The sequence below is a fragment of the Cupressus sempervirens genome, chromosome 4 (genome assembly GCF_028749045.1).
Source record: "Cupressus sempervirens isolate cs-2001-9-10 chromosome 4, ASM2874904v1, whole genome shotgun sequence".
NCBI lineage: Eukaryota > Viridiplantae > Streptophyta > Pinopsida > Cupressales > Cupressaceae > Cupressus > Cupressus sempervirens.
Window position 1 is genome coordinate 404,861,528 of NC_143121.1, and position 20,555 is coordinate 404,882,082.

Consider the following 20,555-nt stretch of genomic DNA (forward strand, 5'->3'; position numbering starts at 1 on the left):
TTAGACTTGATGGTTGGAGGTGAAATTACATAGAAGACGTGGACTAAAATCTAGAATATTTGCTTGAACTATTCCAGAGAAACAATAAAAAACAGATGAGGTTTGAGGAACTTACTCCAAAAAAATCTTGGGGCAGGAGTATATAAGATACAACTATCAAACCTCTTGTTAGATTTCAAACAAGACATCATTAATGATGTTGCTACACAATTGGATACCATGCAAGCATGAAGGAAAAAGGAGGATGCTGATAGTATGTTGGCAGAATATTACCCCCATTGTAGAGAAAAGAAATACAACTGTCGATGTAAGCCTATTGCTAGCTTGGAATTATAGCATGTGCCTACTGAGTTCAAGGCAATTGATGGAGATGGGGAATTCCTCGATGTTTCTCAACGAAGGCTATGGGCTCCAAGATTAAGTATTCCTCAAGACCCACTCCATAATTATGATGGTAATAGTCAATGGCAACAACAACATGGTAATTATAATCATTGGCAGCAGCCTCACCAAGGTTGGCAGTAGCCTAACCAAGGTTGGTAGCAGCCTAACCAAGGATGGAAGTAGCCTAACCAAGGCCAAGGTTGGTAGCAACCTAATCAAGGATGGTCGCAGACTAACCAAGGATGGAAACAGCCTAACCAAAGTTGGCACCAACCTTAGCAGGGTTGGCAACAACCTTAGCAAGGTTGGCAACAAACCCAAAATTGGTAGCAGCACTAGCATCAACTGGTCTTGACTCAACCTCCTCAACAATAAGCTTTAATGCCTCCTATAGCTAATATAGCCCCTCCAAAACAACCATAGTTACCTACAAAACCTGCACCTAATCCTAATAGTGTAAAACCTTCAGCCCAGCAACAAAGTTATTTCATTACCCTGAATGATATCCATCTAAGATCTGAAACAATGCTTACCTCACCTTAGCAGCCCATTATAAAGAAAATAGATGATACAAATGTTGAGTTAGTTCAAGAACCTTCCACCACTATTTCTCCTATAGTCAAGACACCACCATTTCCTAGTAGGTTAACAGAGCAAACCCTGCCAAGCAAAAATCAAGCTGCACTAAACTTACTTGAGCAACTCAAGCAAATGATGGTAAAAATTCCCTTGCTTGATGCAATACAAGAAGTACCTATATATTCAAAAGCTACCAGAGAAGTCTATGTTAAAAATTCAAGAAGCAAAAAGAAAGACCCAAAGACTATCCATGTCCTTGGATAGCTTTGAAATCTTATGCTTGATAACTGCAAAAATGCCTAAGTATGCGGACCCTGGAAGCCCAATAGTGACCCTCACCATTCAAGGAGTACAAGTGCAGAATGTCTTAATAGACCTAGAAGCATCCATCAATGTAATGACCAAGGAATTAGTGTCCAAATTAAGCATCATTGATCTAAGGAAAACACCAACAATCTTGCAACTAGTAGATAGTTTTACCATCATTCCTGATGGTATGCTCGAAGATGTCACTATCACATTACATTCATGGGGGTATCCAGTTGATTTTGTCATACTCTCTCCAAAATCTAGTACTAGGGGATACCCTATCATTTTAGGACAACCATGATTAGCCATAGAAGATGCTTATATTGCATGCCAATCAGGGAAAATGACTATTTCAGATGGAATGGACACTAAAAATTTAACCATGTATTCGCCTGCTCAGCCTTTATTGTAGGATGATCAAGTTGTCAGGCCAAATATGGATGACTCTGATATGGACATAGATTCTATTCAACAATTGATGATGATCTCACGGGACTCATTTGTAAACATTAAAGAAGAAGATGATGTCATTTCTTCTATCATACTAAATGAGTATGGAACACAACCTATAACATCTTCTAAACAAAAGTGTATTTTAGAAAGAATTCTACCTTTATCTGTTGAACTGCATTATTCTGAGTCTGCATAGCCTATGCATTCACTCATACCATATGAGATAGATTCACAACCAATTGTGCAAATTTCAATGGCAGAAAAAGTAGTCAAAACAACAATTGTTCCAAGAAGAGAATTAAATATAAGCAACTCCTTATCTCAGGCACAACATCATGATACCCTGCAGTTGTTACAAAAGAACCAAGATGCTTTTTCTTGGGAGTATACAGATATGAAAGGTTTGGATCCTACACTCTGTACCCATAGAATTTATATTAGTCTAGATTATAAACCTGTGAGACAACCTCAGCGTAGGATAAACCCAACATTAAGGGATATTGTCAAAAATTAATTGCAAAAGCTACTCAATGCTGGCTTCATATATTCTATTTCAGATAGCCAATGGGTGTCACCAGTGGTTATTGTTCCCAAAAAGGGGGGGAAATGGTGAGTTTTCATAGATTACATAGAACTTAACTCTGCTACTAAGAAGGATCATTTTCCATTGCCTTTTGTCAATCAAGTTCTTGACAATCTTGTAGGAAAAAAATATTTTTCATTCTTAGACAGATTCAGTGGCTACAATCAAATCTAGATAGCACCAGAGGATTAGGACAAGACCACATTCACATGTCCATGGGGAACATTTGCATATGTTGTCCTACCATTTGGTTTGTACAATGCACCTGTAACTTTCCAAAGAGCTATCATTAGCATTTTTTTTGACATATCTACAAATTGTTTGGAAGTATATATGGATGACTTCACCACATATGGAAAAACATTTGAAGAAGCCAAGGAAAACTTGGACAAGGTTTTACAAAGATGCAAAGACTAAAATTTGTCTTTAAATAGTGAAAAGTGCTTTATGATGATGTAAGAAGGAGTGGTGTTGGAACACTTTATTTCCCCTAAAGAAATTGAAGTAGATCCAGCAAAAATAGAAGTCATACATACATTGGTGGTACTAGCTAAATTGAAAGAAGTTAGAAGTTTTCTAGGACATGCAAGATATTATCAAAGTTTTATCAAAGATTTCAGTCAAATTGCAACACCTTTATATAAGTTTTTCTGAAAAGATGCAAAATTTGTATGGGATTCAGAGTGTACAAAAGCTTTCCTATAGCTTAAGGAAGCCCTCTCAATAGCACTAGTGCTCTGAGGACCAAATTGGGGGTTACCTTTTCACATACACACAGATGCTTTAAATCATGCCATTGGAGCGGTACTTGGCCAAAAGATAGATTCAGTAGAACAAGCAATTTACTATATCAGCAAAAATATTCAAGGAGCTGAGTATAACTACACTATGACAGAGAAAGAAAAGCTTGCCATAATTTATGCTCTAAATAAATTCTGACATTACATTATAGGATACAAAATATTTGTACATACAGATCACTCTGCTATCAAATATCTGATGAACAAGCTAGCAATCTTTAGATGATTGGCTTGATGGTTGTTACTAATGCAAGAATTTGATATCACCATTATTGACAAGCTAGGAAAAGAAAATGTTGTAGCTGATTTCTTGTTTCGACTCCAAACACCTGATGATCCTACAACCATAGAAGATAACTTTCTTGATGAACATCTCTTCCTTTTGTCAACACAAAACCCTTGGTATTCTGATATTTCCAACTATCTAACTACTAGAAAGACTCCTCCACATTTTTCTGCAAAAGAAAAATGATTGCTAGTAGAAAAGAGTTTTAATTTCTCATGGATCTCAGGATTCATGTTTTATACTAGACTAGACCAGGTAACACAAAGATGTTTCAAAGAGGATGAAACATATGATGTTCTTCGAGCTTGTCATGACGAGCCTTGTGCTGGTCACTTTGCTAACAAATGGACTGCATTAAAGATTCTAAATGTAGGTTATTATTGGCCTACACTTCACAAAGATGTGGCTCAGTATACAAAAAATGTGATAAATGTCAAAGAATGGGTCGATCGACAAAAATAGGAGAAATGCCCCTATAGCCACAGATAGTAGTAGAACCCTTTGATAAATGGGGAATTGATTTTGTTGGCCCTATTGAACCACCATCAGAAGGGAAAAGTTACATATTGGTTTGCACTAATTATGTTACTAAGTGGGCTGCAGCAAAACCCATGAAGCATCCTCATGACAATAATGTTGCCAAATTTTTGTACAAATGTATCTTTACCAAATTTGGTGTTCCAAGAGAATTACAATTAGATCAAGGGCCTCAGTTCACATCTAATCTCATAGAAGCACTCATGGAGGAGTATAAAATTTGGCATGGCAAATCATCTTCGTATCATCCACAAGCCACTGGACAGGTAGAAATGACAAATAGAGAGCTTGAACATATTCTCACTAAAATAGTGTCTTTGCATCAGAAAGATTGGGTAGCTAGACTTCCTAAAGCCTTATGGGCATACAGAACAACATGGAAATCCACTACTAGGTTTATGCCTTTTCAACTCCTATATGGGAAGACGGCTGTTATGCCCATTAAATTTGAATATAAAACTTTGTGAACAGCTTTGGAACTTGATATCACTCTTTCTATAGCACAACAAGATCACATTTTGTATCTCAATTAGCTGGATGAATGGAAAAAATTAGCTCTTCATAATACAAAATTAATTCAGAGTCAAAGAAAGCAATGGCATGAAAAATTCATTAAAGACAGAATTTTTTGTTGGTTATTGGTTGCTCCTGTATGATTCATGATATCAGCATCACCAAGGCAAATTTTAGACTAGATGGCTTGGTCCCTATGAAATCATTACAATTTTTAACAATGGAGTAGTTCAACTGTCAACAATTGATCCGGTCAAAGTCAAACTCCTAGCTAATGGGCATTGCCTAAAGTTATATCATAAACTAGCAACCAGAGAAGAATTTCTTCAACAATTCATCACAATAGAAACATCTCTTCCTATAGCCACATCATCTGAGTCTCCCACTCAGATGCCTATAGCCCCTTGAATTTATTTTCAAGGCCTTCATAATAAAAATTTCACACTCATGCAAAAATTCCTTCCTTTTTGACCTCATTCCATCCCATCTTCTTGTCTTTCCATCATCATGCCATCTCACTTTCTCTCGTATGGCAATATTCAGACCATCTTTCCTATTGCACCTCAGGTTAGTCACATTTGACCCCTTTGCATTTATTTAATTTATTATTTATTTAGAAAAAGCATGTTATTTCAATTTTTGGAATTTGCAATCTTTATGGACTAGTGGGACCCAATCTCTGCTAGGTTGGGGGGAGGGAAAATCGAAATCATGAATGCAAAATCAAGGAAATCTTAAGTTGGCATTTAGGATGTATGGGGAAGGGTCATTTCAGTAATGAGCTGGCATCCCTTTGTACTTCCAAAATGTGTGAAATAATGTAAAAAAGGCTAAGTATTAAATCATGATTTCGCATAACCCCTCATTAATATGGCGTATGCTTTTGAGCATGATCTTTATCCTCATTATGGTTTGGTGATTAAAATGGCATCAAGAAGTACTGAAGGATGTGATGTTTGGAAAGCATTGAATAATTTCAATTTCCCTTTGTTAAAACCCTTGTAGCTATCACCGCCCATACTTGCAAAATCACTTGCAGTGAATTTTCCTGTACTAGCATTTTTTTTCAAAAATATGGGTGGAGAACCTCAATGACATGAACCGGCAGACCACAGAGTCTTACTGGAAAACTCAGCAAAATGTGGTTTTTTTCAACAATGAGGTTGGCTAGATTATTATCACATTTTGAAGTAGTTTGATCAGGAAATTGTGCTCCAATTTCATAATACATTGAGGGATGGATATGCAACTGTTAAGGGCATTCAGATAGAATTAACTGAAGAAGTGGTGGCAAAAGTTTCTAGTTTTCCCATAAATGGACAACATTGGATAGAGGACATGGATGGACGACAAGAAAAAGAGAAATTATTAGTACCTGGAGATCCTCAGCTGGAGGAAAACAAAAAGCAAGGTACATTACAATTATCTCTGCCTCTGCAATTCATACACCCTACTGAATTTATCATAAGATATTTTACCTGTGAAGGAAGATATTCCTATTTGCATGTTGTTCATTTCAAAATTTTGAGTGGTTTGCAGTATGGGGATTGTCTTGTAAATCTTTCGAGTTTCCTTTATAATATTATCAAAAGGCAAGCTACCTATGTACAACAAGGCAAAACCTAGGCGGTATCCCACCATTGCTTGATTGGGGCTATAATTGAAAAGGAATTGACTAGGCAATACTTGGGAACATGGAAGGATTTTATAAAAATAAGGACAGAGGGACCTAAAAGGGGTGGACCTAAAGGGCAAGGAGTAGGGACAAGAGAGAAAACTACTGTAGGAGTCAGGAAAGTAGTATATAGAATAGCTCAAGAAGCTTCAATTTTTGCTTCTATACCTAAAACTACAAAAAGGAAAAATTTGGTTGCAGAAGCCTCAACTTATAGGAAGAGAAAATCATGCACAAGTTCCATAGAGGAAGGTTTAGAAGAAGTATCTCCAGTATCACAAGAACTTGCACTTAACCCAAATAAGGGGAAATCTGTCAATAAGGGCAAGAAACCAATTTCTACTCCATGACGAGTCACTAGAATGTCTGGGGTAAATTTGAGAATTGAACCTCCTACACCACCTACTGAGCCTCCTATACCACCTATTGATGTTGAAACTCCAGTACCTACACCTGCATGGTCACCAGAGCACACAACACCTACTCCTAAACATGAAAATGATCTTGAGGAAATTCTCACAAAACCAAATAGCCCTATTAATGTTGATAGTGACATAGAGTCCTTAGAGGAAATAGTGTTTGAGGTTAGATAGCCAGCAGAGAAAATTGATAATCTACCACCAGAGGAATATCCATCTGTTGCACGAGAAATGGTTCAAGAAATTTTTGAAACATTTCAAGTTAAAACAACTATTGCATCCTATCTTGCAGCCATTGCCCCTTCAAAAAAAGTTGATAACACTTTTTCTTGTCAAAATAACAGCTTTGTTGAATGTTAGCATTCTTAGGATGATAGCACTGATAACTACCATCATCCTGAGCACCACCTTGAAGATTATAGACCTATTGTCCATCATCATACACCACTAGACATTTCTACACTCTTAACAACCAGCTTTAGTTTGTACCAATAGTTTCAATGGGAAAAAGAAAACTGAGATTTAGAAAGGAAGTAATTACTCAGAACTATTAGGAAACAATCACAAGAAATTGAAAAGAAGGATAGTGAAATTATGGTCCTGCAACAACGTGTCACAAAGATTACAAAGCTCATTCTAGAGATTGTAAATTGCAGGTCCCCATCTCTAGTCTACACACTATTCCTAAAGGAGAAAATGACTAATTTTTAGTTGTCTTGAATTACTCAGGGATTGAACCCTTCCTTACACACTCCCCAGGAATTTTATGCAACATTCAATTCAATTTTGATGACTTTTTAGAATCTCCTCTATGAATTATATGTTCATAATCTTGTTGTTCCAGATGATAAAGATTGGAATTCATTGTTATATGTGGGAGATGTACAATTTAGGGTTGTTATGTCATGGATGCAGAATGAGATTAGTCGAGAGAACCAGGCTACTCCTTACAGGGAAAAGGAAATGTTTGAACCATTGTACATTTAGCTAGAGGTACAAAATACTTATAGAGTATTCTTCGATTGGCTTTTTGTTAACAATAATTGCAATTCTGCTGCCAAAATTCACCCTATCCACAAATAGGTATTTTTGGATTGGGAGAAACATTGCTCTACAAATTCCACTGATGCTATACAAGCCTCCCTTCAAAGATGGATCTGATTGCCAGAAGATCTGAAAATGAGGGAGTTGCACTCTCCCCAAAATCTGGAGTTGGCCATCAGCAAGATGCCCAAGTATATGATGTTAGGTAGAAGTTAGAAAAGTTATTAGGTACCTCTTTGTTTTCAACCACCAATACTCTTACATCCTATTCTTGGAAAGTATGATTCATTTCCTGAATAGAACATGATTGTCAAAGAACAGAAATGGGAAAGGTTGAAAGAAAATCATGGATATTTTAATTATAGAGCTCATGAATCAGGGGAGAAAATCACCAATGATCTTAGGTTATGGATGAGGATCAGAAACCTATAGAGGCTGAAGGGACCAACCTCAAGATGGTTGGGGGGAAAAATGATGACATGAAGAAATTTAAGTCTTATTAGCCCTTTTTGTGAACATTTGTCTATAACATACTGAACTTTATCATCTTTTAGTATAAATGTTTTTGAACTTTTTGATGTATAAAATATGGACATAGGGCATAAAAATAACAATCGAAATTATATCTAAAAAGGGGATCATTTTGTGATAAAAATCTTTCTTCATGAATGTTTGATATGGGTAGATCTTCCTATAGCTGAAGAGATTGCAAAAACTATTAGTTGAATAATTAAATTCATTTTCTTTATAAACTAATAAATGAAAATAAATGTTTGTGGGAAGTCTTGTGCATGTTAAACGTTGATTAGAGGGATACAAGCTGAGAAGGAGTTAAACAAACTATGAAGGAATAACACTAAGGCATTAATGATATTAAGGAGAAGTGTTATGACACCGTTGCAGCTAGAAGACTTAGTAGCAAAGTTAGAAGGGACCTATCTTAATGAATAACAAAGCAGGAACTGATAAAGTGGTTGAGCAAGGAAGTAAGCATAAAAGCAATCAGTTAAACATGCAATGCACAATACCTGGATTCTTGGAAGTTGTTTGAAATTAGATAAATGAGCAGATCTAGCATTTGCTATGATCTCTATATTTGTGAGGAATTTAAGGCAGAATTAATGTCTTTCCAATTGCATGTTTGCAGTCTTCCTTCATGAGAAAGTCATAGTTTTAGGAGTTTTTTGTTCTTCCTTCCTTTTAAATAAGACCTCATCTGTATCTATGAGGTTAAGTAGTGAATAGATAGATAGAGTTGATAGACATCTTATTATTTTTCCTAAGTTATTGTAATACTGCATATTTGATGAATACATGCCTTCATTGAGTTTCTGTAATGCCTTGCCAAGGGATCCAAAGATTTAACCTAAAATTTCACTAAGTTTGGTAGCATTTTTTTTTTAACATGAAAGTAAAACCATACATAACATAGTAGCGAAAGAAATAACAATCAATAAATACAAACATCTCATAGAGCATACTATCACATTACCATGGTTGGGTTTTAAAAGAATCGAGATCAAAAGACATGATCATGACATCACAATCATAACCCCTGAGCCTCTGGTAGATGTCCTATAACTAGTCAACACTAATCAACCTAAAAACTCAAAACAAGAAGCATAGAGAAAACACAATGCAAGCACAATTTTTTTGTTTGCAAGTATACTTCAAGTATATAAGAATAATCATATGACCTATAAGTCAACCCATTTGTTCCCTCGATAACATTATTCTTCCATTATTTAAAATTACATTCTAAGAATAATTGAAGGATAAACATTTACTCATTACACTAATCTTCATTGTCCCTTAATTAAAATTATTCGCTTCATTAATTAATCTTAATTAAATCAATTAATAATGAACATAAGTATGACTCTTTATCATTCTAACAATACTTAATTCAAACTCAACTAAATATTACTAAAATTTAGGTCTCTTAATTTAATCATTATAATAATTAAATCATCACTAATAACCATTAAAATATCTAAAGTCATTATTCAAGTCATTAGAATAAGACTTATCAACTTCGATGTAAATACTTTACAACTTCGTTAAAAGAATCATATCAACTAAAACTCTATTTCATAACTTAATTATTAATTAAATTTAATTAACTCTAATTAATTAATTTAATTAATAATTACATAACCATACCAACAACCCGGTGAATATCAGTTGATTAATAACTAACTATAATTTGTAGGTTAAAAGTTAACTATGTTTCATTCCATCAATGTTCAAATTAATACTTTAATAATTGCAAGTTTTAACAAATCTCCAATACCAAATATTAATATCTCAAATAAATTCCTCCTATGTACATTGATTAATAAATCAATTGATTAATACTCCTCCTATTATTAACCAATTCAAATTGATTAATATCTTTTACCAAAACTTCAATCATTAATTAATCTCCACTAAATTAGCTTTAATCAAATTGATTGATAACTATTTAGACCATTTATACTATTATTTATTAATAATTTGTTAGACCCAACAAACATTAATAAACTCATCAAAATTATTATTAATCGATCTAGAGAAACCTTACATAAACTTCATTGGTTAATATTTAACTAACTCTTACCACAATTAAGGTATATCAATAATTTATTTAATAATACATAACGTATTATAATAATATAATAACTCAAATTGTAGCAATGTTATAACAATGTTATAATATAACAATGACTCCTTATCAATTAAATATTAATCCAATATCATTAAAGTCTCTTAATTTAAATCATTACAATAATCATCATTAAACATCTTTTATTAATATAATATAAATTACCATCTCTTAATTATTTAATATATATTAACTAGTATTTAATATACATTAAATAAAATTAATATAAAAAGTCAACCATTTTCTAATCCCTCAATATTCAAATTAATAATTTAAATGAATTCAATATCTCTTTTCATCTATCTTATATTATCGATAATTGTTTCAATTAAAAATCTCCATTACATAACTTAATTATCTCTTTTAAAACATTCTTATTAGACTAAATTCTAATTAAGTAATTTGATTAATTTAAAACTATATTATTAATTTAAAAACTTGAATATTAAAATTTCATTAATACTATATATATATATATATATGTGTATATATATATATATACATGTATATACATGTATATATATATATGTATGTATATATATACACACACATATATATATATGTATATATATACACATATATATATATGTATATATATACATACATACATATATATATACATGTATATACATACATATATATATATATGTATATATATACATACATACATATATATATACATGTATATACATACATGTATATATATATGTATGTATGTATATATATACATATATATATATGTATGTATATACATGTATATATATATATGTATATACATGTATGTATGTATATACATATATATATATATAACAATAATATATATATATACATATACATGTATATATATATGTATGTATATACATATATATATACATGTATATGTATATATATATATATTATTGTTATATATATATATATATGTATATACATACATACATGTATATACATATATATATATACATGTATATGTATATACATATATATATATATACATGTATATGTATATATATATATATATATATACATATACATATACATATATATATACACATACATACACAATATTTAATAATGATAATATAAAATCGAATTATACAATAGATTTATTATTGCAAAAGCAAATATATCATATACTTTTCATTGCCATACCCTGCATGTTATTGATTTTGGCATGGGTACCGGGGACTGTCCACCCCTGCGACCACTGTACATGTTTACGACTGTTGTTACTATTTTAAATAACTGTGCCACAACTATTTTGTCCGTCATCGATCACAAGTACACAGTACCTACGACTTCTAATCGTAGGCCCGTGGGGTACAAAATTCATCCCTCCCCAATTATTATTATATGTTATTATGTTTTAAAATAAACACTTTTACCATATGCAATTCAAAATATATAATATATTTCTCACTACAATTTAATATCCAATTTTTTTATAAATATATATATATATGTGTGTGTGTGTGTGTGTGTGTGTGTGTGTGTGTGTGTGTGTGTGTGTGTGTGTGTGTGTGTGTGTAGATTTGAAAATATAAATAGGTACATTTCTATAGAGAACATATACATATTTTTTAAAGGCTTATAACCTTAAGAATTTCCTTATAACATATTTGTTCTCTAAATTTACTCATTAATTTTCGAATAGATTTGACTATAAATTTTAACTTAGAATTCTTCATTAAAATATAAACCCTTGTCTAATCAAATCCTCGATTCTATTACAATTCGAACCCAAACCCAATTTAAAACTAATTTCTTTCCTAATTGGAACTAGGGTTTATCCTACTTGAGCTCTCTATTGATTTCTTCGCACAAGGAGAGAATCAACATGCAAATCTGAATTAAACATTCATCACAAGAATTATCCAAGTAGTCATCTAGCAGACACGATGATGATAGGAAGAGAAAGCGTGCAAAAAGGGAATATGCAAAAATCAGGAGTGCACTTAGTTACTAATGCTAATTTTCCATGCCTCAGAAGTCCATAGAAAAATCCCTTCCTTTTCCAACATTTGCAAATCCTCCAAGATCCAAACCAATCACCTCGAGTGACTAAGAGTGCTTGTAAAAGCATATGAGGACATAGAAGCATAGGAGCATGTCAAAGAATACGAGCTTGTAGAAGCATATGAGTATGTAGAAGCATGAGCTTCTCGAATGCCTCTCCCTTGTCCATACACACCAGGAGAGCCTCTATATAAAGGCCTCTAAGATGCATCTAGAATGTGTCTAGAAAGAACTAGAAGATAAGCATGACAACCAAGCACATAACTTCCACGATAAAAGATGAACATGATGAGGTGTTTAGAATGTTTTAGACACCATGTGCTCAAATTTGTGTGCTAACTCTTGTGTTGTTGACAACACATGCATAATTAGAGTGCAAACTCCTATGTTGTCTACATGACAACTCTTGAGAATTCGTAAACTCCTATGTGAATAAATATTAAAATAATTAATTAATTTAATATTCACTTTACTCTTTTCAATTTAATTTATTAATTTTTAAATCTTATGCACTCACTTTAATAACTCCACTTGTTTTATCTTAATATATTTATATTTTAATCACATGCACACATCATGCAATCTATAATCTTTTAATAATTTTATTATCTTTTCCACTTTTAAATTCATTTTTGAAACTTAATTACTAAAATATTTATTAACTTAAATAAATATTATCACATTCCAACCTTAAAATTATAACTTTTATCTTCAAATTTAATTCCTTTTATTTAATTAATTTCTCAATTAATTAAATAAAATAAAATATTAAAATACCATAATAATTTTTCATTTAATTAAACCATTAATAAAATATTTTAATTAGGCTTAATTAATAGAAAATACACCAAAGACTCATAAAATAAAATATGAAAAAACTGCTATAGCAAAACACATACAAAATCAAACCAAAAGGGTTAATATCACGAATTACGTTATATGATGCACTCAAAGGGTACTCAACTCAAATACTTGTTCTAATTTTCAATTAGGATAAATGGCTTAAAGGGTTAGAATTTGGACTTAAAAATTTATCTCCCCTCTCTTACAATTGAGATAATGTGATAGGGTACGCTCATCCTAACAATTCAAGAAAGTTGATACCTGGTACTTGCAATTTGCATAAAATCCATGCATGTACAAGCACAATATATACTAAGCTAAACAAGTAATGGTAGGAAGTGGTGCATTGTGTAGATCCTGACTAGCAGGTGACTATGACTCCCTTCCTTAACCACATCAGAATTGCCATACAACAAAAAACACACACACCATACACATGCAAGTATGGGTAAGTATCCATAAGAAAACACATGTGATAATAAACCATCTAACTAATCAATAATTGAAAATAATGTAATAATCATCATGCATACATAAAATTTAGAGTCTAAGTAATCTCATCACATATCAACTGAATCCATAGCACAATATTTGATAGTCTCAAAACAATGCTGCTAACCATCAACATAAAACTGGCCCTAAAAGAGTTTAACAATGATAACAAAAATGCGACCTAGGGGCAGGCACTATAGTTTATACACTTTTATCTGAGCTTATCTTTCCTTCATTCTTCCGTGGGGGCCCATGCAAAAGGTGGGGTTTACTTTAGTAAGTAGGAGTTAGACTCAATTTTTTAAGTTAAGATAGAACTATTGTTCTTGCAGTCACTGGAAACAAAACCAGTCATTATTCTTGCAGTAGTAGGTGCATAGATGTATGGCTAAATAATTAAAATTTTCTTCCAAGTATTTGATAGTTGTCTTTCCTTTGGATAAACTAGATTTCCTTAATGGTTATTGCATTCAAGGTAGTAATGACTTTTAGTGAAAACTAGAGCATATACTTTGTAGACATCATCTCAAGTCCACTCTCCCAGATTGACATTTAATAAAAATTAGCATAGTACTTTGGTAGTAAAGGATGTATAATCCTGTAACTAAAAAGGTGTTATATTGATTAGACACCAACATCAAGTTTCTTCAAATTAGGAAGACCTCTTACTCTTCTAAGTTTTCTAATCTTGACCATATTATCAAAGTTTACATGACATAACCTTATGTACCATAACTAACTTTTTTCTACTTGAGTAATGAAACATGAACAATCACCAAGATCAAGATAAAATAGATTACCTTCTATTTTTTTGCCTAATAAAATTAGATATCCTTAGTTTTATAGTAGTCTTGCCTTGCCATTCATGAATTTTACCTTGAATCCAATATTGTTCAACTGTGCCACACTTAGTAGATTATGTTTTAGTCCTTCAACTCAAAAGGAATTGTCACATACAAATTTTTTAGTTAATTAGATATGGCTTTTTCTTTTATGCAATAAGGCTCATTGTTTTCAAACCTTACACTACCTCCATTATAGTGTTCAAAATTTTCAAACTTAGTTTTGTCTCTAGTCATATGGTGAGAACATCCACTATCTATGATCTATGTGTCATTTTTGCTAACATGACAGAAAAGTGCCATCTTATCTCCTTCATTATCAAATTTATCTTTTATAGAAATAAACACTATTTCATCTTCACTGTTATCAGAATCTTTAGCCATAAAACAAGTTTTCTTACCTTTTTCTTTGTAAGATTTGTGACCTTTGAATTCCTTCTTTCCTTTGTACTTGTGGATTTTCTTCTCTTCCTTGCCTTCTTTGTTTGGAGACCTAGTAGCAGTATGACCAATTTCTTTACAAGAAAAATAGATTACAAGGATTTTACCTTTGTACTTTCCACTGCTCTTAGAATATTTCTTTGCAAGTAGAGCTTCAAAAATTTCAAGATCACTATCTAAACTTTCTTCAGTTTCTTCTTTACTTTCTGACTAATTATCTTTTATTTTCTTGCCTTTTTCTTTGAGTGAGAGTTTAGCCTCAAATGCAAATTCAATATTCTTGGAAGTAGGAACATAGTTGTCAAAGTTGTCTAGTTCAAAAGCTATCAATCTTCCTACTAGGGCATCCAAACCTATCTTGTTATTTTGATCACATCCCTTTTTCTTCAATGGTAGATACTCTAATTGCATAGATGGGAAACAAAGTGCTGACTACTTTACTTACAACAATTTCTTCTCTAATTTCTCCTTTAGATGCTTTGATTGTACTAACACTGGCCTTGATTCTTTCCACATATTTTGCAACATTTTCATCTTCTCTCATTCTCATTTGATCAAATTATCCTCTAAGGCTTTCTGATTTAGCTCTTCTTACATTGTCATCTCCTCTATAGATTTCTTTCAATTTGTTTCACATATTAAAAGTAGTTTTACAGTCTCTAACTTCATCAAATTCAACATAACTAAGAGAAGATGCAATTTCAATCATCAAGATGTTATGGTTCTTCTTCTTAGCAATATCTCCAACTGATAAAGTTCTAGTGGGAGTCTTATATTTTTTATCAAAATATTTGCATCCTAAATCACTAATACTAGCTAGATGAAGCCTCATAAGTCCTTGCCATGCTGTAAAGTTGTCTCTATTTAGCTTTGGAATCTCTCTCTTGTAAGACATCCTAATCTTTAGCTTAGGTCCTTAAAACCTTCTCTACAAGCACCAAAAGTTCTGATACCAATTATTGAAAATATAAGAGGAGTAACTGGGGGTGTGAATCAATTACCACTAAAATAAATTCCAAATCCTTTAGATGTTAATTATAAAATTCAAACTGGTAAAACTGATTACTACTGATACTCGGTAAATACACAAAAAATTACTATAACTCAATAAATACAGAGTGTGAATTAATTTAGAAAATATTAAAATTTTATCAGTAATTACTTGCAAGTATGAAAGAAATAACATGAACACATGAGACACCAGGATTTAACATGGAAACCAATTTGGGAAAACTCACCAATGTAACTAGTTACTATTTTTCACTCTTCTAAAGTGAGCCCTGTTAGGAGCCAACCCTATTAAAGGTTAAAAAATACACTATTAGATGCAACCCTATTAGGAGTGGCCTTGCAAATGATCTTTAAAAAATTCAATGGAATTGCCACATTATTAGAGGATTTATAAATGGCTATTAAACTAACTTTGTTAAGAGATTTTAGATCACTGTTACAATGGTTAGAAACTAACAATGAAATGACCTGATTGTGATACAATTGAATTAGTGATTATAGATCTATATTCTGGTTCATAGTTGATCCTTCTTGATCAAATAACACTTTTCTACTCCACAAGGATTCCTACTAATCCTTAAAGTTCACTTCCTTTCTTCTTATCTCTTTTCAACTCATTCAACTTGCATACTTCACATACATTTTGAAATCACAATTTGACCTTTTACTCATATCTTCTAGATTATCAAGTCAACTCAAATACAAATTAGAATAACCAATATTCATCACCTTAGTTGGCTGGAAGCAATAGGTAAAATAATTTAGCTTCACATGCAAAAAATAAGAGAATCCTTTGGTAGCTAACCCAACTCAGTAGAAACTAACTCTAAAGAGATTTCCTATGTTAACCAACAAATTCTTGGTTAACACTGCAAACTTACAAAATTACTTTGGTAACTAAGTGAACTTGGTTAATAACAAATTTTTTCAACTTTCCCTTTGTTAACTAAGTGAGCTTGGTTAACACTATTTTCTACATAACTTCCTTCGATGCCTAAGTGAGCTCGATAGATACTGCCTCCTACACAAAGTAAACTCAAGAATGCTCGATAGACTAGGAAAATTGTTTGAAATGATTGAAATGATCATGAATGATGAATAATGGAACTAGTAAAGAATGTTTTCAATCATTTTTTTGTCATTGATGTCAAACTTGCTACTTGCAGGAATGACAATTGCTTAAGTGATCCAAGTACTATCAATTGGTTGATTGACAAGGAGGTGGCAATCAATAAGATATAACTAGAGTACCTAGAGAAAAGTTGAAGTTATGATGTTTTAATAAAGTATAAGGATAAGCTAAGCCATTGATAAAATAGTGTATTGATGACATACTCTAAGAGAATGGACACACTAAGACACAACAAAGATATAAGGTTTAACTAAGTAATTTTTAAAGCCTATCTAAGTTCATTGGAGAGAGTCGAACAAGCTAGTTAGAACCAAAAAAATTCTCAGTTGAAGCTGAACAAGTTCAACTTTAGTGTGTGTCGAGTGATCTTTAGGTGCTGAGTAGCCTTCAGGTACCAAGTAAAGATCAAGTGCCAAGTGATCTATAGGTGTCGAGCAGCCTTCAGGTGCTGAGTGCAGATCAAGTGCTGAGTGACTTCAGGTGGCAAGCATGATATAGGAGCCTAGTGATATTCAGGTGCTAATTAACACAAAATTGGTCTGGTGTTGAGCATCAAAAAAAGGTAATGGATGTCGAGCAAATTTATTTAGGTGTCGAGCATCAATAAAAGTAGTAGAAGCTAAGTAATACAAAAGGAGTCGAGCATTCGTAAATCAATGATGCCGAGTTGCTACATTATTTGTTAAGTTAAAGATTTGTCAGATCACTAGTGATAAGTTTGTTACATCAAATTTTTTGAATTAGTTGGATGATAAGGATGATGAGTAGATGTCACAGAATTTTATGTAAACCATGCAAACCAATTGAAGGCGAATGCTAATGGATTTATCATGAAGTTTCTAGAAGAAGTAATTTGGAGGGAAAACAATACCATTTTCTCAAGATCAAATAAATATTTGAGCGGGAAATGAAGAACATAACATTTTTATAAGGACTTACAGGTCAAAGATCAAGTGCAAATTTATGAGAGAGATTTGGTCATAAGTATGGTCGTGTGAAGAAGCCAAGGGGTGTAAGTACAAAGCATCAAGACTTTGAGTTAATCAAGTGATCATGGACTACATTGGCATAATGAGCGGAAGAACTCAAGGAGATAGATCTTGAAGGATAAACAAGATTTCAGCACCGCAAGGGAGGAAAGCCAAGCAAAGAAAAGAACTAAGAGTGATCTAAAATCTGCAAGGTTAGAGTCGCAATCTAAACCAGTTCAAAACCCTTCTAATACTCTCTTACCATTGTATTAGATATTGAAATCCTATATTGCTAGGTTAGCTTAATAGCTAGGTGGATAAGCCTCAAGAAAAGGATAAAGAGATCCCAAAGAGAAGGATAAAGAGACCCTTAGGAGGAGGATAGGAGATCCTTAGAGAGGGATAAAAGATTCTTTTAAGAAAGTGACTGTAAATCCCATGGACTTGGGTGAGCCTAATAGCTCTATGTAAATCCTTTAACAGGGTGACATTCTAAGTTGAATATTCTTAAGTCCTCTAATAAGGCACACTCCTAACAAGGTGTAGAAATCCTTTAACAAGGTCACATTTGACAATGTGTAAAGCCTTTAACAGGGCAGGCCTTTAACAAGGAAAGCCATCAGAAGTGGTTGAAATCAATTGTGTAGTTGTTTTGTAGGTATAATTCCCACTCCAGTTTTACCTTCTTATTTTGGAGGGTTTCTGGGTCATCAAAATCCTTTGTGTTATGGTGTGATGCATGTTTACTTTTAATGGTTGTTTAATGTTTAATTGCATGCATGATAATTTTAGTTATGTGCCATTAAGGATTAGAAGAAAAAGTTGTATTGGACATTATTGGACCTTGAATAACTAATTCAACCCCCTCTTAGTTATTCTAAAGGATTCTATCAATTGGTATCAGAGCACGCTGGTGATTTATTTTAAGGTACTAGCAGTAGGAAGATCAAGATGTACAAGAGAGAAGTTCCCAAGCTAAACAAAGACAACCTTGTTGGATGGCAAAGTCAGATGAAGCCACACCCTAGATCAATAGGTGACTATGCGTAGACCTCAATCATAGTTGATCATGTAGACCCTATAGGAACCCTCACTATAGATGATATGAGTAAGAAAAAGGAGCACAATTAAGCGATGTTAGATATTGCTTCAGCACTAAGCTATGCTAATTATGATGACATCAAAGAATGTGGTAATGCACATTAGATGTGGGAAACATTATCAAGAATCTACAGAGGAGATGATAATGTAAAGAGAGCAAAAAGAGAGAGCCTAAGAGGAAATTTTGATGACATGAAAATAGAAGAAGGAGAGAATGCTACTCAATATGGTGCAAGGATGAAGGAAGTAGTAAGTGCCATAAGAAGCCTAGAAGGATAGTTAGTAGAAGAAATAGTATGTAGCAAATACTTGAGAACTTTGCTTCCTATGTATGATATAAGAGTATCATCCATCCAAGAGCTAAGGTGTGCACCAAGAAACACATTGTCATTTGAAGGAATAATTTGAAGACTCATTGCCTTTGAGCTATCCAACTTTGACAACTACAAGCCAAAAAACTTTGAATCTGCATTCAAAGCCAAGATGATGATAAAAGACAATGAAAAGGTGCAAACAAAGAAAAAGAGTAGATAAGGAAAGTATGTATCTAGTGACAACAACACTGATGAAGATGATGTAGATCAATTAGAGGCATTACTAGCAAGAATATTTCATAGAGGAAGAGGAAAATTCAAATGTAAGCTGCCAATCATTTATTTAAATTGTAATGAAGTTGGTCACATTGCAGCCAGATGCACACAAAAGATTTATTACAAGGATGGAGGAAACTTCAAGAAAAAAAAGGAGGACAACAAGGACTATAGACGTAAAGGCCAAAGATGCTACATTTTTGAAGAAGACTCTGATGAGAATGATGATGAAGTAGTCTATATGGCTATGAAAGATGAATTAGATGAAGAAGAAGCAACTGCCCTGGTAACCCACATGAACAAGAATTAAAAATGGATCATAAATAGCAGATGCTCTCATCACATGACTGGAGATAAAAGTAAGTTCATTTCCTTTACTCAATATGAAGGAAATAGTGTTAGATTTGGTAACAATGCACCATGTCAGATCAAAAGGAAAGGTAGTATCAAGCTTACTGAAAAGATAACATGTGATAATGCATACTATGTTGATGGCCTGAACTATAACTTGTTAAGTGTATCATAGTTAGGCAACATAGGATGGAAGGTTAAATTTGGAAATGGAATTGCCAAGATCTATGATTCCCAAGGAAGTCTATTAGGAAAAGGTGATCAGACTAGGAGTAATTTGTTCTACCTAAACATGGAAGATGCTTCTTGCCTCATTGTTCAAACTAATGATGTATGGTTATGGAACAAGAGGCTATGTCATGTAAGTTTTGACAATTTGATAAGCATCAGCATAATGAAGAAAGTCAGAGGTCTACCAAAGTTGAAGAAGCCTAATAACACCATGTGCAAACAATGCCAACTAGGGAAGATGACCAAGTCAACTTTCAAAAGAAAGACTTATACTTCTAATGAAGTATTAGAGCTAGTTCATACTGACTTGT